General features: G+C 38.6%; 1 long non-coding RNA gene and 5 other non-coding genes across 6 annotated transcripts; 2 read left to right on the top strand and 4 right to left on the bottom strand.

Moving 5' to 3' along the window:
• Positions 1-279: 279 nt before the first annotated feature.
• On the bottom strand, positions 280-353 carry trnat-agu (transfer RNA threonine (anticodon AGU)). The gene has a single exon. It is a non-coding gene; the product is annotated as a tRNA-Thr (tRNA).
• A 187-nt stretch (positions 354-540) lies between these two features.
• trnat-ugu (transfer RNA threonine (anticodon UGU)) lies at positions 541-614 on the bottom strand. Its single transcript has one exon. It is a non-coding gene; the product is annotated as a tRNA-Thr (tRNA).
• A 1,177-nt stretch (positions 615-1,791) lies between these two features.
• On the bottom strand, positions 1,792-1,865 carry trnat-ugu (transfer RNA threonine (anticodon UGU)). The gene has a single exon. It is a non-coding gene; the product is annotated as a tRNA-Thr (tRNA).
• Positions 1,866-4,268: 2,403 nt separating this feature from the next.
• On the top strand, positions 4,269-6,537 carry LOC110439478 (uncharacterized). The gene is made up of 3 exons (XR_002458414.3): positions 4,269-5,576; positions 5,734-5,758; positions 6,240-6,537. It is a non-coding gene; the product is annotated as an uncharacterized lncRNA (long non-coding RNA).
• Positions 6,538-8,542: 2,005 nt separating this feature from the next.
• Positions 8,543-8,616, bottom strand: trnat-cgu (transfer RNA threonine (anticodon CGU)). The gene has a single exon. It is a non-coding gene; the product is annotated as a tRNA-Thr (tRNA).
• A 1,434-nt stretch (positions 8,617-10,050) lies between these two features.
• Positions 10,051-10,124, top strand: trnat-ugu (transfer RNA threonine (anticodon UGU)). Its single transcript has one exon. It is a non-coding gene; the product is annotated as a tRNA-Thr (tRNA).
• Positions 10,125-13,219: the final 3,095 nt, after the last annotated feature.

The raw sequence follows: 13,219 nt of genomic DNA, 5'->3' as shown, positions 1-13,219 counted from the left end.
CTGGGATTCAAACCTTGACAGGGGCTAATTTTTTAATCGAAAAAAGAAAAAAAAAACTAACTATGGTAGCGCTGCATGTGTGAATGTCTGGACTTGAAATATTAAAGTCCAGTTGGTTAGGCATTACCACACTATGCTATATAAAGCCATCGTCCAAAGACCTCTTGAACGAGCAGCGTTCTTAAGGATTTGAATTTTGTTAAGAAACAGACTGCTAAAAATCCTGCTGCGTAAACACTCGTTACTCTTAACAAAAAGCAACCTTGACACCTGTACATTAGGCACTGCTGGGATTTGAACCCACGATCTCCTGTTTACTAGACAGGCGCTTTGACCAACTAAGCCACAGCACCAACGTTGTAGAAGAGACAAGACGTTTTTGCATACAGACACTAAAAAAAAGACAGCAAGTCTAAAATTGGCAAGCAAAGAGGTTGTTTAACTCTATTTGTCGCAATATTTATTACGCCTCAAAGCTATACAATTTTATTATGCATTCCGGTAAGCTCTATAAAAGAAGCACACGCACCACCTGGACTAAGGCGCTGCTGGGATTTGAGCCCAGGATCTCCTGTTTACAAGACAGGCGCTTTGACCAGCTAAGCCACAGCGCCACAAAAATGAATGTAAGAGACATTTGCCCGATAACAAAAATTAAATAAAAATTAAAATGAATAATAAAAAAAAAACACTACAAAAACCAGCATGTCAGGATGCAGAAAAGCAAAATTTACTATGCTTTCTACTCAGTTACTTTGCACATGCATAATGAGGCTCTTGTACGACAAATCCAAAAGGCTTGATCTCAACAATAGGTGGCAGTCACTTTTGCCCAAAACCACAGGTTGCCTTCGAGTCATTCCTCAAGTCCACTAGGCCCTGCACCGTTTTCTAATCTCCCTTATTTAAAACAGCTCAATTAAGTCATCGGCTTCATTGTAGAGTACCCCTAGTATCTGAGCCTGCACTGCGCAATGAAAGAAAGAAGCAAAACGGGATGGACAGATGTCTAAAATGTTGGAAACGCACCACTTCTAAGTCAGTGAAGAAAAAGGGCAAAGTCTGCGAATCTGGTGGGACTCAACCCAACAACCTTTGAAAGGCTCAGCTCACAGCCTAGAAGTCCAATGCGCTATTCATTGCACCAAAGAACCTGAGTGCTCTGCTGCCTCTAGCACTGTTGCACAGAAAGCACTTTTTGGTATTCTCTGGCCCATGAAAGAACAGCCAACTGCAGACAAGGTACTGCTGGGATTCAAACCCAGGAACTCCTGTTTACTAGACAGTCGCTTTGACCAACTAAAGCACAGTGCCAAATGATGTTGACATAGGCTAATTGTTTAATCGGAAAAAGAGAAAAAAAAAACCTAACAACGGTAGCGCTGCATGCTTGAATGTCTAGACTTGAAATATTAAAGTCCAATTGGTTACGCATTACCACACTATGCTATATAAAGCCATTGTCCAAAGCCCTCTTGAACGAGCAGCGTATTTATGGATTCGAGTTTTGTTAGGAACCGACTGCTAAACATGCCGCTGCGTAAACACTCGTAACTCTTAAGAAAAAGCAGTCCTGGAAGCTGTACAATAGGAACTTTAGGGGTTTGAACCAAGAATCTCCTGTTTACTAGACAGGCGCTTTGACCAATTAAGCCACAGGTCCAACACTGACTAAAAAAAAGAGACGCTTTTGCACACAGAGACTAAATAAAGACAGCAAGTCTAAAAATGGCAAGCAAAGAGATTGTTTAAGTAAGCTCTACAAAACATGCCCACGCACCACCTGGACTAAGGCATTGCTGGGATTTGAGCCCAGGATCTCCTGTTTACAAGGCAGGCGCTTTGACCAGCTAAGCTACAGCGCCACAATAATCAATCTTAAGAGACATTTGCCCAATAACAAAAATCGAAAAAGAAAAAAAAACAATACAGAACAAAAACCAGCATGTCAGGATGCAGAAAATGCTGACAAGATGGACGTGGTCTTTTAGAGTCTGGATGATCATGTCTCAAACCTGACCAGTAACCTGGCCTCTGTTCAAGATCAAAGCAAAAAATGTGAAAGAACAGCCAACTGCGGATTTTATTTATTTAATTTAAATAATTTATTTTATTTAATCTATCCTTTATCATGTGTTAAGTGTTTTTTGGAACCTACAGTTTCATTACATCAAAACCCAGAGTCAGCTTGGAAAATGGAAATTGGGACAAACATATGCTATTGGCCATTGAAAGAGTTTCAGATCAGAAAGCCACTCTCCCATAATCTGAGGAAAAGGTGCAGTTTGGATTTGAACCTAGCACCTGCTGTTGCCAAGACAGGTGCTCTGGCCAACTTATGCCTGTTTCAGACTGCAAGCGTCAGTTGCGCATGAGCAGTGTGTGCGCAGCGCGTGTAGAGAGCAGAAGCAACACGCAAGCGTTTGCCTTTCACACCAGCTGTGTCTGCGTGCAGCTCTTTGGCAGCTGCTGCAGAGATCAACCTATCTCTGTCTATTCTATCTAGTTACGTATGTGTCTCTATATTAGGGATGTAAGGAGCAGCCGGTATTTGTATTTGTATTTGTTGAGGGGGGAAAAGTATTTGTATTTGTATTCGAGTAAAATTCAAAATGGCGCAAAAATATATCTTTTTTCTATTACACTTCTAATTTACGTTATAGTGAAAGTATTGTTTAATTATACCCATTATATAAATTATAGACATGCAATATTGGTTGTTGTTTTTGAACATGTGACAAGAAATGTCATTGAAAAGAAAATAACATAGAAGCCATTATCTCATCCATGGTTAAACCAACAACTAATAAAATACCATTGTGAATATTATGAACCCCACCACCACCGTTCTTGTTGAAGGACACTGAATAGACAGAATAAAAACAAATAATACTTCAAAAAACTGTTCTTCTTCAGAAAGAACTTCTTTCAAATGGACAGAATTCCAAAAACTAATATTAACTAAATCAATCTAAATAAAACCCTGCCTGGGAGATCTGGCAGAACAAAAGTATTCTATATAATACTAAAAGATACAGCCCTGCTATTGTCATCTGCCTGCCACAAAAAAAGACACAAAGTTTGTTTGTTTGTTTTTTTATGTTTGAAACTGACTTGCTGGGGCAGAATGTGGCTGTGTTGATGCTTTTAGTGCATGTGATAATACATTACATAGAAGGTTGCGCGGTGCTCTGTTCAGTGAGAAGCGCTCTCTATGGCAAGCCTTTTTAGCATTTAAATCTTTGTTCTGACTCCATAAATATATTAGAGATATCTCTAATTATATTTTGACTAGTCATAATTATAATTCCACTACTCAGAATGACAATTAGAGATATCTGCAATTACAATTGTACTAGTACGAAATCAGATGTATTTTGACTAGTAACAATTGTAATTGATATCTCTGAGTTTTTACTAGTCATAATACATTTAGAGATATCTTTAATTCATCATATTTAGAGATATTTACAAATATATTTGAAGATATCTGTAATTAATTTACTAAAAGTCTAATTACAGTTGTAGATATCTTGAATTGGATTTTTTACTAGTCAAAATTCATTTGGAGATATATCTAATTACAATTGTGACTAGTCAACTTATTTAGAGATATCTACAAATATTTTTCAATGGAAGTCAATGGAGGAATATGACTAGTCTATCATAATATATTTGCAGATATTTCCAATCTGACTAGTCGAAATATAATTATGACAAGTCAAAATATAATTAGAGATATCTCTAAATATATTTATGGATAGTCTGAACAAGGTTTAAATGCTAAAACGGCTTGCCATACGCTCTCACCCAGTAGCACAGTGGAGAGTTCTCTAGTTATATCCTTTCAGTCGTTTGATATGCAGTGACATGCAGTCAAATATTTCGCCAAACAGTCCTTAGGGATGCGGTGACACGCAGTCAGATATTTTACCGGACAGATCCGCCACTTTTGGCGCGCATAAACAATCATAAAGCTCTCGTGCTGCAGGAATGAGGAGGTCTGCTGAAGGCGCGCAGCTGACGTGCTGTGAGAGGTTTGCGTCTTTAATAAACTACGGCAGTTTGCGATCACCGAACAGTAAGAATGATTAATAAATCCATATGAAACAACCCCTTAAAAGTCACGTCTCGCTTTCAGTTTCGGGCTTTGGCGCGTTTTGCCTCTCTCTCTCTCTCTCTCTCTCTCTCTCTCTCTCTCTCACGTGGGCATGCACTGTGGTCTCATGAGGAAACGCTGCTTTTTGATATAGTGTTTTTCTTGCTCCCGAATACAAATAATTTTTCAAGTATTTGTTCGAATCAAGTATTCGTAAAAACACGCTATTCGTGCCTTTCCGAATACCGTATTCGGGTTCGGCTCCACCCTTACTCTATATACAAATACACTTTTTAAACTTTTCATTTGCACCAAGACTCGCGACAACTTCATCCTATGCTGCTTCTTTAACCTGCAAATGTTTATTTTTCAAATTTTATAGATCAAATAGTACTGTATGCTTCTCAAGCTCTATGAGAAGTGTCTACAGTCAGAAGACAATCGCCTGTGATATCATGTCGTTTGTTTTTTGATTGTCAGGTTGTTGTAGGCCTAGTTATAACAATATTTATACAATATAGTTATAATGATATTTATACATTGTTAGGACTGCGTTGTTTTGTTTGTGTTTGATTTTTGATTCTAGATTGGGGGCGTGCCTTCAGCGCACCTGATGCTGGTCAGCGCCCTTATTTAAACCCCGGCAGAGAGTTTGTTTAGTTTGTCGCTGTCTATACACTTGGCAGTTCGCCAGAGCCACGCTCCTATTTGGGCATTATGCTTTCTTTCGCATCCATACACTATCACTGACTACATTTACCTCATCCATTCATTTGCATTTCACACTGATTAAACATACTGATACTGATATTTTGATTATATAATTTAAATTGAGTTAAATAAATATTCTTTTTGATTATACTTCTCCTTGTCGTCTCCCTTATTATGTTACATCCTTGAGCCAGGTGTAACAACATGATCAAACTAGTGTTACTTTCTCTGCTTTAGTGATGTCCAGCGGCAGAATAACAGCTCGTTAATTCATGCTTGTGCAGTTGATGAGACGGAGAAAAGTAATTAATGTATGCACTTCTTTTACTTATTTTTATGTTGTCAGGTTCACAGTGCAAACAGCTCCCGGTGGGAATAACTTGAGTGAACATAAAACAAAGCCGAAGCTCTGCTTGAGCAGCACTGCACACAGCGAGCTCACATCATCCAGCTTGCGTGTCGAACTACACTACCCACAATACACTTCGCTATGGACTACAACTCCCTTAAATATTCTATTTCCCCTCCTGAAACACTAGCGTGCAAATTAAGCTAAACTGATACTAAAATTGTTTTACATTTGGTTTTGTAGTTCGGGCCAAAATAATGTTTGTTGCCGTTTTTAATCGTTTAGGTTCATTTGATCGTGTAACCCTCGATACACAAATGTATTATAAGCTGTTCATCAATTGACCAGATGCTCAGAAGTCTAAATTTCTCCAAAGAGAGAGAAGATACAACAACAGTGAAGGACTCGGACACAGAGGTAAGAATAATAAAAGATTGTATTGTAAAACTTTCACAGAAATATAAAATAAAATAAATAATAAATATAAATAAAACAAATTCTAGGCTTGTTTCACACTCATCTAATGACCTCAATCTTATTTACACTCTCTAATAACACTTCTCTTTCTTCACAGGGTTTTTGGCTGTATCACTAATAAGGTAAGTTAATATTATGTTATTTTTCTGTTTTTCTATTGTTAAGGTCTAATATTATATTTTGGTTACTATTATAAACAATAATATAATACTACTATACTAATAACAATACTATATTAAAGGTTTATAAGTGTAAGTTAATAATACAACACTAAAATTGTTTTATTATTCAATATATAATCAAGATTTCCCTTCTTAAACCAATTAACTTCTCTCTATAAAGCTTCAAAAATTGCAACAAATGAACACTCCAATGAAACAATGTACAAATAAAATAAAAATGAAAATAAAACATTCACTTAAAACATTTCAAAATGTCCCAAAAGTCCAGTACAGGTGATGAACACTCAAAAAGATTCTTTTGCAAAACAACTAGGTTGCAAATTCAGTTCCAGAGATCCAGGATGTTGCACTTGTGAGTGTGTTGTAAATTTACACTCCTACCATGACGCTGAATAGGTTTCACTTTGTATCTTTCCAACAGGTGTATCCAAAGAATCCACTTAATGGGAGGCTCGCCAGTCCAACTCCACAATTAGACACGCACCGATGGAAGTTGAGACAATCCAAATCCAGAAAAGAGTTCACACTTCAATTAATTTGAATCCAGAGCAAATCACATTTAGCAACTGACTTCAATAGAACATCTCACCGATGAAAAACCAGAAGAAGATACACAAGCAAACAAACAAAGGGGAAAAAAAAAACATTAGCATTTTACAGTGTATGCATTATCTCAGCTTAACATAATTGTAAATAAACAGCAACAATAAATGACCATGTATATGCTTCTCTCTGCTGAATTTCTGTGTTTTTCCTATTTCTTTCACCTATTTGGCATTTTCTTTTTACAAATGACAGCATTTTACTTAAACTCTCTCACTTAAACTTTACACAATCACTTGTATAATACTGTGTATAATACTGTGTTTTCACTAGACCAAACAAATTGTTAATTAATAAAACACATTTTTGACACTAGTTTAAATCATGTTATAATGAAAACAATAATAATAAAAAAACACGAACTCACCAAGGAAATCATTCAACATCAAAGCGAAAAACCAAGAAAACTCCAGGTGGCACTCGTGTGCAGATTTCACTCACAGATACAAATCTTGTTTTTTTTCTCTCAATCCTTCATTAAAGATATATGATAGAAATCATTTCAGCATCTTATTAATGGTCAGTTTTCACAGTTAATACACATTTAAAACATTAAAAGATATATATCTAATAGTTTTCTACTGTTATTAATTTAAAAACTTACATCTCTGCATTCCCTTGCGAACACTGAATCACCATAGCAACGGTAAACACAAGCTAACAGACAAGAGAGATTTGTTATTGTTTGTAAATCTGATCTGCTATAGTGTAAGGCACGATGATGTTATTCTAAAGCACTATTCCCTTGAATGCTGTTTAATACTCTATTATGATTTATTTATATAAATAAATAATTTTAATATATATTATTTAATCGAGTATTCTGCCAATGTTTTTTTTTTCATATTTATAAGGGTATTTCTATTTGCTCTATTGCTGTGTACTACCCACTAGTAACCTGGGTTACAATTTACTATATATAAATCAGTTGACATTATTAAGGCATTTATTGGGTACAATTGCTACTTTTTACTGTCATTCATTGTGTTTTGGTCATTATCAATGCACTGTCACTTTAATTGAGCGTGAGCAGCGCGTCAAAATTAGACCCGGCGCCAAAACTATCGCTGCACTGCTGCTTCAGCGACGCTCACGCCTCGCGCCGACGCGCTGCTGCTGCGTGCGATATAAAAGCTCTAATCTGTTAACATGGACGCCGAAAAAACACGCGCTGCTGGCGCTTGCGGTGTGAAACAGCCGTTAGTCTTAACACTAAAAGAAAAAAACTGTGGATACGATACTTCCAAACGCAGTTTCATCTAAGACAGTGGGGGGGAAGCAAAATTTACTATGCTTTCTACTCAGTTACTTTGCACATGCATAAAGAGGCTCTTGTACGACAAATCCAAAAGGTGTGATCTTAACAATAGGTGGCAGTCACTTTTGCCCTAAACCACAGGTTGCCTTCGAGTCATTCCTTAAGTCCACTCGGTCTTGCACCGTTTTATAATCTTCCTTATTTAAAACAGCTCAATTAAGTCATCGGCTTCATTGTAGAGTACCCCTAGTATCTGAGCCTGCACTGCGCAATGAAAGAAAGAAGCAAAACGGGATGGACAGATGCCTGAAATGTTGGAAACGCACCACACCTTAAGTCAGTGAAGAAAAAGGGCAAAGCTTGCAACTCTTGTGGGACTCGAACCTACAACCTTTGAATGGCTCAGCTCACAGCCTAGAAGTCCAATGCGCTATCCATTGCACCACAGAGCCTGCACCAAAAAAAGCACTTTTTGGGACTCTCTGGCCCATGAAAGAACAGCCAACTGCAGACAAAGTACTGCTGGGATTTGAACTCAGGATCTCCTGTTTACTAGACAGGCGCTTTGACCAACTAAGCCACAGGGTCAAAAGATGTTGACAAGGGCTAATTGTTTAATCGAAAAAAGAAAAGAAAAAAACTAACAATGGTAGCGCTGCATGTGTGAATGTCTGGACTTGAAATATTAAAGTCCAATTGGTTAGGCATTACCACATTATGCTATATAAAGCCATCGTCCGAAGTCCTCTTGAACGAGTAGCGTTCTTAAGGATTTGAGTTTTGTTTAGAAACCGACTGCTAAACATCCTGCTGCGTAAACACTCGTAACTCTTAAGAAAAAGCAACCCTGGCACATGTACATTAGGCACTGCTGGGAGTTGAACCCAGGATCTCCTGTTTACGAGACAGGCGCTTTGACCAACTAAGCCACAGCACCAAAGCTGAAAAGAAGGCTAGACGGTTTTGCACACAGAGACTAAAAAAAGACAGCAAGTCTAAAATGGCAATCAAAGAGGTTGTTTAACTCTATTTGTCGCACTATTCATTAGGCCTCAAAGCTATACAATTTTATTATGCATTCGGGTAAGCTCTATAAAACAAGCGCATTCACCACCTGGATCAATTTAGCCCAGGATCAATCAAGCCCAGGATCTCCTGTTTACAAGAGAGGCGCGTCGACCAGCTAAGCCACAGCACCACAATGAATGACCGTAAGAGACATTTGCCCGATAACAAAAATCGAAGAAGAATAAACCAATACACAACAAAAACCAGCATGTCAAGATGCAGAAAATGCCGACAAGATGGACATGGTCTTTTAGAGTCTGGATGATCATGTCTCAAACCTGACCAGTAACCTGGCCTCCGTTCAAGATCAAAGCAAAAAATGCATTGATTTATTTTTATTTAATCTACCCTTAATCAAGTGTCAAGTGTTTTTTGGAATCTACAGTTTCATTACATCCAAACCCAGAGTCAGCTCGGAAAATGGAAATCTGAGGGAAAGGTGCAATTTGGATTTGAACCTAGGACCTGCTGTTCCCAAGACAGGTGCTCTGGCCAACTTAGTCTTAACACTAAAAAAAAAAACCTCTGGATACGATACTTCCAAACGCAGTTTCATCTAAGACAGTGGGGGAAAAGCAAAATTTACTATGCTTTCTACTTAGTTACTTTGCACATGCATAAAGAGGCTCTTGTACGACAATTCCAAAAGGCGTGATCTCAACAATAGGTGGTAGACACTTTTGCCCAAAACCACAGGTTGCCTTTGAGTCATTCCTTAAGCTTACTTGGCCCTGCACCGTTTTCTAATCTCCCTTATTTAAAACAGCTCAATTAAGTCATCGGCTTCATTGTAGAGTACCCCTAGTATCTGAGCCTGCACTGCGCAATGAAATTAAAAAGCAGAACAGGATGGACAGATGCCAAAAATGTTGGAAACGCACCACTCCTAAGTCAGTAAAGAAAAAGGGCAAAGCTTGCAACGCTGGTGGGACTTGAACTCAAAACCTTTAAATGACTCAGTTCGCAGCCAAGAAGTCCAATGCACTATCCATTGTCTTAGATGAAATGATTTCCATTTTCCGAGCAGACAGAGGGTTTGGATGTAATGAAACTGGATATTCCAAAAAACACTTAACACATGATTAAGGGTAGATTAAATAAAAATAAAATAATGCATTTTTTGCTTTGATCTTGAACAGAGGCCAGGTTACCGGTCAAGTTTGAGACATGATCATCCAGACTCTAAAAGACCACGTCCGTCTTGTCAGCATTTTCTGCATCCTGACATGCTGGTTTTTGTTGAGTATTTTTTTCTTCTTCTATTTTTGTTATCGGGCAAATGTCTCTTACAATTAATTTTTGTGGCGCTGTGGCTTAGCTGGTCAAAATGCCTGTCTTGTAAACAGGAGATCCTGGGCTTAAATCCCAGCAGCGCCTTAGTTCAGGTGGTGCGTGTGCTTTTTTTTATAGAGATTAACGAAATTAATTATAAAACTGTATAGCTTTGAGGCATAATGGATAGTGCGACAAATTGAGTTACATATGAGAGCTCATCTGATTCACAACTAGTTGACTGCACACCCATGTTTTTAAGTTGTTTATCTCCCCCTCCATATTCTCCATTCCTCAAACCTATTGAGGACCTTTTTCCTGCCTGGAGATGAAAAGTGTATGACCGAAATCCAAACACACGTATACCCCTTCTCCAAGCTATAGCAGTTGATGCTTTTCATGGCTGGATTTGCCATGCAAGGTGACATTTCCCCCACTGCTTGGCCACACCAATACAGAAAAGAGAATGCAGTATAGCTGTTTTTTTTTTTTTTTTTTTTTTTTTTTTTTTTTTTTTTTACTGTAACTGTATTTAGTAAATACTTTTGTTGATGGTATATGTAGACCACATTTTCTGCAACTTTGTGTTGGTTGGGATGAACACTGTACACTGTTTTTGTGGGGAAAATACAGTAAAATATATTTGGTATTTGTTTGTTTTGTATAAAAACAATTTTCGAAAAATTTTACAATGCACTTCTGTAGTTCTATGTACTGTCTGTAGTAAGTGTAACACTGAACAGAAGAAGGCTTACAGAAAGTCATTATGATGAATAGAGAAGTCGTCATAGTGTTTTACATTAAGCACATTAGTGTTTAACTTATCTTATGAATGTCTGTTAATGTGATGGCTTGTGTGTGTCATTTGAAAACAAAATACCATTTTGAGAAGAAATCACATTGTTTTGAACTTATAGTTTCATTTAGCAGAAGAATTGAAGAGTTTTGCCAAATGTGTGTGTGTTTTGTGATTTGTGTGTAGAGTTCTGACAATATGAAACATGCTTTCAGAAATTGTGTGTAAACAACTGGAAAAAACTGGAAACAACCTCTTTGGTTGTCATTTTAAGACCTCCAGGAACAGGTTTAGTGACCCCTGGCTTAAAAGCATAGTTCACTCAGACAGCAACTTTACAGGGCAACACTATCTGCTGACGAACTGGCATTCTCAGAAAATAGGCCTCTGTGTAAGCCACAACGCCCTTACAAAACAGCAGACAACTGTAAGGGCTCAACCGAAATTTGAATCTGGGATTTATCATGGCATGAACGAGAATCATACTCGTAGACAACCATGCCACTATGCAAAGGAATGTTTTATGTGCCGACACTATCTGCTGACAAACTGGAATTCTTCGAAAAACGTTTTTTATGAAAGCCATAATGCCCTGTAAAACAACAGAGAAACTGCAAGGACTCGTCCAGGATTTGAACCCGGGACCTATCATACCCAAAGCGAGAATCATACCCCTAGACCAACAAGCCACAATAGTTTGCATATTTCACAAGACATCAGAAGCAACAGATGGTCAGAAATCCTTATCTAACAAACATTGAAGCAGGGCTTTTGCTTCTTTTGAACCCGGGACTTCTGCAATGGTTCGTCCAGGCTTTGAAAACGGGACCTCTCGCACCTTATGCGAGAATCAAGCCCGTAGACCAACGAGCAACTGCAAAACAGCCACTTTACATAGCAACACTATCTGCTGACAAACCGGCATTCTCAGAAAAAAGGCCTCTGTGTAAGCCACAACGCCCTTACAAACAAAAGACAACTGTAAGGGTTCAACTGAAATTTGAACCTAGGATTTTTCATGGCATGAACGATAATCATACTCCTAGACCAGCAAGCCACTATGCAAGAAATATTTTATGTGGCGACACTATCTGCTGACAAATTGGAATTCTTTGAAAGACGTTTTTACGAAAGACATAAAGCCCTGTAAAACACAGTACACCTGCAAGGGCTCATCCAGGAATTGAACCCGGGTCCTCTCGCAACCGAAGCAAGAATCATACCCATAGACCAATGAGCCACTAAATTGAGACAATTTCACAAGGTGTCAGATAGTCAGAAATCTTTCTCTAACGAATCAAGGGCACCCTAAGTGAGAGACATACCCCTAGACCACCGAGCCACTGCAAAACAGCAACTTTATATGGCAACACTATCTGCTGACAAACTGGCATTCTCAGAAAAAAGGCCTCTGTGTAAGCCACAACGACCTTACAAAACAGCAGACAACTGTAAGGGCTCAACCGAAATTTGAATCTGGGATTTCTCATTGCATGAACGATAATCATATGCCTAGACCAGCAAGCCACTATGCAAAGGAATGTTTTATGTGGCGACACTATCTGCTGACAAACTGATATTCTTCGAAAGACATTTTAGTGAAAGACATAGTGCCCTGTAAAACACATGACACCTGCAAGGGCTCGTCCGGGATTTGAACCCGGGACTTCTCACACCCGGAGCGAGAATCATATCCCTAGACCAACGAGCCACTAAATTGAGAGAATTACACATGGCCTCAGAAGCATCAGATAGTCAGAAAACTTTCTCTAACGAATCAAGGGCACCCTAAGCGAGAATCATACCCCTAGACCAACGAGCCACTACAAAACAGTAACTTTATATGGCAACACTATCTGCTGACGAACTGGCATTCTCAGAAAAAAGGCCTCTGTGTAAGCCACAATGCCCTTACAAAACAGCAGACAACTGTAAGGGCTCAACCGAAATTTGAATCTGGGATTTCTCACGGCATGAACGAAAAGCATACAACTAGACAACCAAACCACTATGGAAAGGAATGTTTATGTGCCGACACTATCTGCTGACAAACTGGAATTCTTCGTAAATTGTTTTTTTATGAAAGCCATAATGCCCTGTAAAACAACAGAATAACTGCAAGGGCTCGTGCGGGATTTGAACCCTGGACCTCTCGCACCCTAAGCGAGAATCATACCCCTAGACCAACGAGCCACAAAAGCTTGAATATTTCACAAGACATCAGAAGCAACAGATGGTCAGAAATCCTTATCTTACAAACATTGAAGCAGGGCTTTTGCTTCATTTGGACCCGGGACTTCTGCAATGGTTCGTCCAGGCTTTGAAAACGGGACCTCTCACACCTTATGCGAGAATCAAGCCCGTAGACCAACAAGCAACTGCAAAACAGCCACTTTACATGGCA

The sequence above is a fragment of the Danio rerio genome, chromosome 4 (assembly GCF_049306965.1).
Source record: "Danio rerio strain Tuebingen ecotype United States chromosome 4, GRCz12tu, whole genome shotgun sequence".
Taxonomy (NCBI): Eukaryota; Metazoa; Chordata; class Actinopteri; order Cypriniformes; family Danionidae; genus Danio; species Danio rerio.
The sequence above is the reverse complement of the archived record's forward strand: the minus strand, read 5'-3'. Positions and strand labels throughout refer to the sequence as shown.